Source organism: Crocodylus porosus, unplaced genomic scaffold (assembly GCF_001723895.1).
Source record: "Crocodylus porosus isolate Cpor-Errol unplaced genomic scaffold, CroPor_comp1, whole genome shotgun sequence".
Classification (NCBI taxonomy): domain Eukaryota; kingdom Metazoa; phylum Chordata; order Crocodylia; family Crocodylidae; genus Crocodylus; species Crocodylus porosus.
Window position 1 is genome coordinate 15,082,192 of NW_017728918.1, and position 8,878 is coordinate 15,091,069.

The 8,878-nt window shown below is 44.2% G+C and overlaps 1 long non-coding RNA gene across 1 annotated transcript in view; it reads left to right on the top strand.

Moving 5' to 3' along the window:
• The first annotated feature begins 897 nt into the window (after positions 1-897).
• The window catches only part of LOC109312183, an 8,408-nt gene continuing 427 nt past the window's right edge, over positions 898-8,878 (top strand). The window contains exons 1-2 of the long non-coding RNA XR_002101718.1: positions 898-914; positions 3,601-3,606. This is a non-coding gene — a long non-coding RNA (uncharacterized LOC109312183). The remainder of the gene's footprint in view (positions 915-3,600; positions 3,607-8,878) is intronic.

Sequence of the window (8,878 nt, forward strand, 5' to 3'; positions counted from 1 at the left end):
TGGCTCAGTTATTGCAGAACAAGAACAAGATTATATAGCCTACTGGTCAGTTTATTCTACTGGATTTTACTGGAGAGGAGAGACCCAAGTTTGGGTCTAAAGGAAATTGTTTTACTTTTATCCAACAAGTGCTTTTAAAATACATAAATAGTAGGGCTATGTGAAGCTTCGGACTGCGATTTGGATTCGGAAAAAATTCAGATGATTCGGAGGCCAAATCTGCAAATCTGAATTGAATTGCTAGCTGCTTTTGGGTTTCTGAATCAATTTGAGCTTCCAAATCAATTTGGAAAAGATTCAGAGATTCGGAGGGCTGTCTGTTTGGGGAAACAGAACTTAGAAGGGGGGGGAGTGGGGGGGAGAAGAGCAGGGGGGGAAAGACTGACATGTCTAGGTGGCCAGTGAGCATGATTTCTCTCTGACTGCCTTTCCAATTACAGTGTCTGGGGGGAGGGACATCGACACAGCATAAAAGCCTTTGTGTGTAGGCCTGCTGTGCCTTTGTGAGCTGGTTCTGTCTGAGCAACAGCGTCAGAAAGGTGCTGTGCTGCCTGGTTTGCTTCGTAGTCAGTGAGTTGCAACTTGCCTGCTCCTTTTTGTTCCCAGAAAGGATTGGATATGATTTAGCTTAGCTTAGAATCTCTTTACTTAATACTATCCAATTCATTTCTTTCAATTTATATTTGCTGTCTTTTTTTGTGTGCAAACTTTGAAAAAAAGAAAGCTCAATGTTTCCCCTGCCAGTGTGATCCATCACTATTCAGGAAGGCACAAAAATCACACACGCATACACTTATACATGCATAAAAGAAGAAAAATCAGATCTTCATAGGTGAAGAAGAGAGTCAGATTATATATAGTAGTTATTAATATTATTATAGTTAGTTTACGTAGAAACTGAAGACAACACTGAAGTCAGATTCAGATTGAGAATAACACAGAACTCAGGGCCTTAGAAGAAGGAGACAGATCATTTTAGGTACACATTATGACACAGAAGAAGAACAAGAAGTACAGTAGTAGTCACACATTCACATTAATAGAACCTCACAGAAGAAGACACCATATATAGTTATTAATAATCAAAGAAGAGTCCAATGCACGCACACAAGACAGAGGGAATATCACAGATGGAATAAAATACACAACAGAGTCACACTTCACATTCATAATTCATAGTAAATAAGTAAGTAAACAAGCACAGGAAAAATTAATATGAAGTGTGCTGGAAAGGCAGGTGCCAGGTCTTCTGGTGGTGGGGGGGAGGGTAGGCGGAGAGCTAGATCTACAAGTCCACCCCCCACAAACATAGATGCATTCTCTTCCCAAGCAGCCACGATGCTTCTGCTGCCAATGGAAGCAAGGAGATGGGAGCAGTGTCTGCCCCTGACATCCCTGTACCTGATTTCTTTTTTGAATTTTTTAAAAGTCAAGTAATGTCCTGCTCTCAGCTGGAGGGGGCACTAACTGCATCACCAGCCAGCAGTGGAAGAGCATGTCCCTGCTGAGCTCATTCCCTTGCCAGAATGAACTTGGAGGTATGGGAGTGGGGCTCTGGGGAAGGAGGAGGCCCCAGGTTCTGGGCATGACCACTAAAACTTCACCCTGCCAGGGTAGGGAGGCCAGGTGGGACTGGCTGCGGCACAGCAGCCTCATAAATGCCGGGACCAATGATCCTCTGGTGAAAGACGGGTAGGAGGTGCCATAGCCTCCAGCTAATGCACGCACACACACAGTCCTGGCTGGGGAACACCCAGACCTGTCACATCTTTGAAAGGCCTGATGCTTGCTGGTGGCACTGCAGTTGTGAGGCTCCCAGTGAGCTCAGATTAGCTGCCCAGGATGCCAGCTTTTGTGTTGAAAAACCCTTTGTCAGGCTGAGAAAGTACCTGCAGTTGTTGTGCCTCTGGTCCTGGACGGAAGGAATAGTAAAGAAGCCAGAGGCTGGCCTGGCCTGCAATGAGGCAAGAAAACTAGTCAGTGAAAATGGAAATGGAGGCATCAAGGTGGGGAGGGACAGGCTGGGGTGGGTGGTAGGGGGAAAAAGGGAATGTAGCAGCTCAGGTGAAAGTGCAGAGGTGCCTGGGGTGCCAGATGTTCGGCCGGTCGCAGTGTGCCAGAACTCCACTGTGTATATTGAGTCCATGAGTTTCTGTACCTACTACCTAGGAGGCTGATGAAGTGCAGTTCATAGGCCCAGCTCTGAAAAGTGGTTTGCACTGTAATTTGTTCCCTCTCAGGATCAGGCCCGAGAGACTGGAGGCAGAGTGTTTTTTTGGTGAGGAATGTGCCCCCACATGTAGTTGGGTTTTGGTGTCTTTGATAGTTCCTGGTGTGCAGTTTGTGGGGGTACTGGAGATAGTTGGCAGGTTTTCTGTTTTGAGCTGTAGGAAGTTGGCTTCAGTTCTGGTGATGAGGTTAGGTGCTTGTTTGAATGTACAAACCACTTTTCAGAGCTGGGCCTATGAGTTGCGCTTCATCAGCCTCCTAGGTAGTAGGTACAGAAACTCATGGACTCAATATGGAAGTCCAACACACTGCGACTGCCGGACATCTGACTCCCTAGGTACCTCTGCACTTTTACCTGCACTGCTACATCCCCTTTTTCACCCCACCCCAGCCTATCCCTCACCCCCTGACACCTCCATTTCCATTTTCACTGAATGGCTTTCTTGCCTGCATTGCATGCCAGGCCGGCCTCTGGCTCCTTTACTATTCCTTCCATCCAGGACCAACTGCAGGTACTTCCTCAGCCTGACAAAGGGGTTTTCAACCCAAAAGCTTCCTAAGATATATTGTTTTAAGTATTCTTATTTTTTCATAATAAACATATAGACATAAAAACACAAGATAAGCCATCATCACACACCATAAGTAACATCGTATATCCAACACAATACAACAATTTTACTTCTTGCTGTCAATTCCTTTATAAAATGACAGGCTCTGTGACAGTTCCATCTGGGTACCTTTGATGCTGCTGCTGATGCTACTGGTGTTGAGCCAGCTAAGTTATTTTGACCTGCCGTTGTTTAGAGTGGTGGACCAGCTGGAGGTGTTAGAGGAGGAGGAGACCTCACTGGGGCAAACTGCTATGCTGTGCGGAGCCCCAGTGACAGTGAGGGCACACCTGAACACAAGTACACACACACACACACAGAGACACACATAGAGTCGCACAGTGAGAGCACACCTTAACAGACACACTAGAGAAGAAGCAGCTCCTACTTGAGAGGAAAGGAAAGCTCTCTGACGGTTTGGCTACCTGAGATGCTGCTATTGCTACTGCTAGTGCTCAGTCAGTCACTAAGTTATTTTGCCTGTTGTCATGTAAAGCAGTGGACTGGACTGAGACTGTAGGGGAAGAGGAGGCCTCACTGGGGCACACTGCCATGTTGTGTAGAGGCCTCAGCGCCAGTGAGGGTGCACCTTAACACATACACACAGTGTCACCCACCCATGTCATGAGTTTTGCTTGTCAGCAGCTTGATGTGCAGTTTCCCAGCAACCCGTGCATCTATCTACTTGAAACTTGGCAGGCTTTATGGTCTAAGCAGAGGCTACCACTCCTGCAAGATTCATCCAAATAAGATGTAAAAGAATAAAGTTAAAGATATTTCATTGATTCCCCATTATACTCTATGGCCAAATCTCCAAATCAGCTCTGAATCGAAGCAGAAAAATGATTCAGAGCTCCGAATCAAATCACTGACATCTGAATTGGCCAAATCTGGTTCCAAATCAAATAGTTCCCTATTCGCACAGGCCTAATAAAAAGTTCTGGAAGCACTTAGAAACCAGGTTTCTCTCCAGCCAGGTAAGTACGTACCCTGATCACTAGGTTTTATTCATGTTCACCCTGGTGCTCTCTCCCCAAGTTAACCTTTAACTATTTTCTGCATAGTGGAACCTCCCTCCCCTTTAGCAGGAAGGGCTAAGTGTGCTCCTACCCAGAAGAGATTTTAGCCTACTGATTAAGACAGCTGCCTAAGAAGGGAAAATACAGGGTTTGAGGTCAAGAAGGAAAGAAAATATAGGATTTGAGGTCAAGACGGAAAGTAAATCTTGACATCAGAAATTGTAGATCTCTTAGAGTCGGCTAGCATAAAAATCATAGCAGATAGAAATAATAAAAACAGTTTTCAAGAGATTGTGTTATAGGTTACTAGAAAACAGAGAGAGAGACCTCAGAAGAATTTAGGAATAGTGGAAATTGTATAATCATGCGGGACTTGATTTCTCAGATATAAAATTGTACTAGGATAATGAATACTAGTTATCAATAATGGTAAGGCACAGACATTTTTGGATGTTAGCTGATAGATTTTCCTATCAAATCGCCGTGGTACCAATGAAAGGCAAAGCTATCTTAGATCTAGTTTTCTTGAGTAGTGAGGACCTGTTAGAAAAATTGGTTTTTCTTTATTAAAGTTGTCTTTAATAAAGTTCTTTATTAAAGTTGTCTTTAATAAAGCAATCAGGAGTTGATTCAGAGGTAGCTAGCTCTAATAATCTGAAGGTAAGTGGAAGGCAGGGAAGGGTAGTGCTTTATACTAACTCATTCAGAGACATCAAGTTAGTCTGTAAGGTGTCACCTTGCCCTGCCTTCATATTGATTCAGTTCAGCCTTATTTATCATTCTCCATGCATAAACTATCTTAGTCAGAACTGTCAAAAGTCCAACCCGTGAGGCTGTTTCACCCAGCCTACAGGGCTCCTAGAAGGGTCAGGATTTTGGGGTTGCAGCAGAGCCTGCCAGCTACAGAGCCCCACTGGGGATGCATGTTGGTAGCAGGAGAGGATAAGTAATGGTTGTGTTAATCCACTATACCACTTCTCACTCCACCACTACTACAGTATCCAGATCCAGCCCAGGGGAGTTTTACATCCTTAGTGTCAGTCATTACAGGCCTGTGACCCATTTCAACATACAATTACAGTGAAATACTAGAGGCACAAATTCTATTTAGCTTATTGCAGGAAAGGTTAAGAAATTACTTGCTCAGTATTTAATTGCCTACACAGGGAGAATGTATTTCATAACAAAGGGCTTTTTAATTTACAGGACAAAACTATGAGAAGATTCAAGGCAGTAAGTTTTAAGTCAGCAAAATTCAGACTACAAAGAAGGAGAAAATTTCCAACTGAGTGGATAATTAGCCATTACAATGTATTAGCAAGAGATGTATCAAATTCTTCATCAGTTTTAAAACCAATAATAGCATCTTTCTACCTAGTTATAGGAAAACTTCAGGAATCACTGATGTGTTTTGTCTCATCTTAGTAAGTCAGTCATACTAAAGGATGATAATGGTTCCTTTTGTTCCTCAGAATCTGTGAGTTAAATTTTGGCTCAGCAACGTCAGTGGTGAAACTCCAATTGAGTCAAAGGAGCCAATATTATAATCCATAAATAAAGAATTTAATTAATATTTGACAACTCCATCTTGTATCCTATTTTCCTTAACAAATGGTCAGTCTTACCTGGTCACCTCAGACTTTCTAAATACTGACAACTTTATCAATAATGATGGAACAACACTATAACAAAAGGTAATGACATGTTTTAATTATAGCAATTTAATGGTAGCTCTCAAATACCATGGAGAGGAGAGCAGGTAGAACTTGAAAAGAATACCATAAGGAAGACAACATTTTGTATAAATTACGGACAAGTGCCATACAGACATTGCGCTGAATTCTAATCTCACCTAGGTGTAAATCAGAAGCGATTCCAGCTAAACTAATAGACTATCATAACACCTGCCTACAATATTTTATAGTAAATCTTGTAGTAAGTTGGTGAATTGATGCACTTGACCTTTTCTGTCTTCATTTCATTAAATAACCTTCCAAACGCTTCAGGCAATGAACAGCAAGTATTGGGCTCAATACAGGGGTTGGTGGGTAAAATTCCATAGTTCGTATTATGTGAGATGTCAAACTAGATGATCTTTGGCCTTAAGATGAACACATATATAAAGAGAAATATGAACATAAATAACGAGATCAAAGCCTAAACTCTTTACTCAGATCAAACTCCTAGTAAAGTCAACTGAATACGACTAATAAGATCAGTTAGGGCCAAATTCTGCAAATTGTTTTCCCTCTTCTAGTAACTGTGCATGCAGCTGGTTAATAGCAAACCAGTCACATCAATGTAGGTTAGACTGAAAAAATATTATTTTGGCACGAATTAAATCTGATCAAGATTTTCCAAAGTGCCTAAATTATTCAGAAACATTGATCCCACTGAAAGTCAACAGGACTTTTTTTCTGTTAGGTCACTTTGTTCCTTCTGAAAATCTGACACGGAGGACATATCTGAATAAGAAATTTTGCAAACAACTCTCAATTATACCAGGGAACTACAAATCATACGTGTTTTTTTCTTTTTAGTGTTCTCCCAGAATAACTCCAAATCTATCCTCATTTGTTCTTGTTTCATTTTTAGACTTAACACATTTCTTAATGCACAAGCTTTGTTTAATTCAAGTAGCTTGGCCTAGTAGTTTCATTTTGATTTTCCACTGTTTTTCAAAATATCATCTCTTGTATAGGCATAAGCCCCCTCCCCCCCCCACACATACACACTCCACCTTTATTCTTCTCCCATAACATAAAAGGGCACTTTTTCCAACATGAGAAGAGATGTCAGCTTTTCAAGTACACTAAAAATATAAACCACATTATTAAACAAGGTTTGCATATATACAGACCAGTAGATGTCAGTATAACTCAAGCATGAATAATCAGAAATGGATAGCAGAGAAAGAATCATAGAAAATTAGGGTTGGAAGGGACCTCAGGAGGTCATCTAGTCCAAGCCCCTGCTCAAAGCAGGAAAATCTCCAACTAGATCATCCCATCCAAGCCGTTGTCTAAGTAAGTCTTAAAAAACCTTCGAGGATGGAGATTCTACCACCTCTCTAGGTAACCTGTTCCAGTGTTGTACTACCCTCTTCATGAGAATGTTTTTCCTAATATCTAACCTAAACTTCCCTTTCTGGAACTTGAGACCATTGCTCAAGAGGGGAGGCGAGGCACTGCTCGATCTGGTTCTGGCCACAGGGGATTTCATAGATTTCATAGACATTAGGCCTGGAAGGGACTTCAGAAGATCATTAAGTCCAGTCCCCTGCCCCAGGGGCAGGAAGCCAGCTGGGGTCGTAGGATCCCAGCAAGATAAACATCCAAATTTCTCTTGAAGGCATTCAAATGGAGGTGCTTGAACCACCTCCAATGGCAGGCTATTCTAGAAGTTCTTCCTTATGTCCAGCCGGAAATGGTCTTCCAGGAGTTTATAACCATTCGACCTTGTCATCCCTTGTGGGGCTCTGGTAAACAAATGTTTCCCCAGATCCTGGTGAGCACCCCTTATAAATTTATAGGTGGCCACCAGATCACCCGAGCCAGCGCTTTTCCAGGCTGAAGAGTCCCATAGCTCTCAGCCTCCCATTATAAGATCTGTTTTCCTGACCTCTGATCATGTGCATGGCTCTTCTCCGGACTCTCTCAAGCTTCTCCACATCCTGTTTGAATTGTGGAACCCAAAACTGGACGCACTACTCTATGATGATCTAGTGAGTGACCTGGGGATTGAAGGGAAGCTTGGTAACAGTGATCATGAATTGGTCACTTTCCTTATCCATTGCAAAGCTGGCAAATCAATCAGCAATACAGAAATCCTCAACTTCAGGAAAGCTGACTTCCACAAGCTCCAAGTTTAATGGCAAGGTCCTGAAAGATCATGTTCTGACAGGGAAGGTAGTCCAAGATGAGTGGTTGCTCCTTAAGGATGAAATCCTAAAAGCTCAAGAGAAGTCCATTCTGGCCTGCAGGAAAGGTAGTAAAAGAGCTGGGGAACCCCCTTGGCTAAACAGACAAATCATGGACATCCTTAATCTTAAAAGAGAAGCATATAAGGGTTGGAAGGTGTGGAGGGTTTGTGCACAGGTTTAGGGAAATGGGGCTTGTATGGGCATTGTAAAGGGATGTGAGGGTGTGTCTGGGGTTTGCTGGGGGTGTGGGTATTGGAGTATGTGGGGGGTTGGAGAGGTTGTGGGAGGTTGTGAAAGGGTGTGGGGATATTGGAGTGGGGTTTGTAGATGGGTGTAGGACCCCCAGCCATACATCCTCCCCATGGTGCATAACTCCTGCCATGGGTGGCTCAGCAGCAGCAGGCCCTTGGTGCACTCATGGCTGTGGTAGGGAGGCAGAGCCCCCAGTGGCACGCACTTCTAGCCGAGTCCCAGGGCCTACACGTGCTGGCACAGTCAGCCAGGCCCACTCATGTGAACCTTCATACCAGACCAGGCTGGATCTGTGTCAGTACGTGGGGCTCATGAAACTGCAGGCCAGAGTTGTGCGCCATTGGGCCAGGTGGGCTCCATGCCTCCACGTGCAGCTTCCTGCTGGATTACTGGAAGCCCCATGTGAAAGCAAGGAGCCGGTTTGCCCAGCCTAATGGCACATGGACCAAGAGCCATTCAGCATTGGGCCAGGGGGGCTCCATGCCTCCATATGGGGCTTCCAGCACTCCAGTGGGAAACTGCATGTGGAGACAAGCAGGAGCCCGCCCAGCCTGATGGCATGTAACTCTATGCCTCCACATGTGGATTCCCGCCCGGCCCAATGATGCAGTGTTTCTGCTCCGTGCATTTTCAAGCCTGGCTGGGCCCAGCCGGCTCACTACATGGAGCTTCCAGCACTCCGGTGGAAAGCTGCACAAGGAGGTATAGAATCGCGTGGCATTAGGCCAGGCAGGCTCCATGCTTTGACCTGCAACTTCCTGCTGGAGTGCTGGAAGCCACATGTAGAGGCATGGAGCCAGCCAGCCCAGCCTGATGGTGCATGGCCCATACCCACCCACAAACCC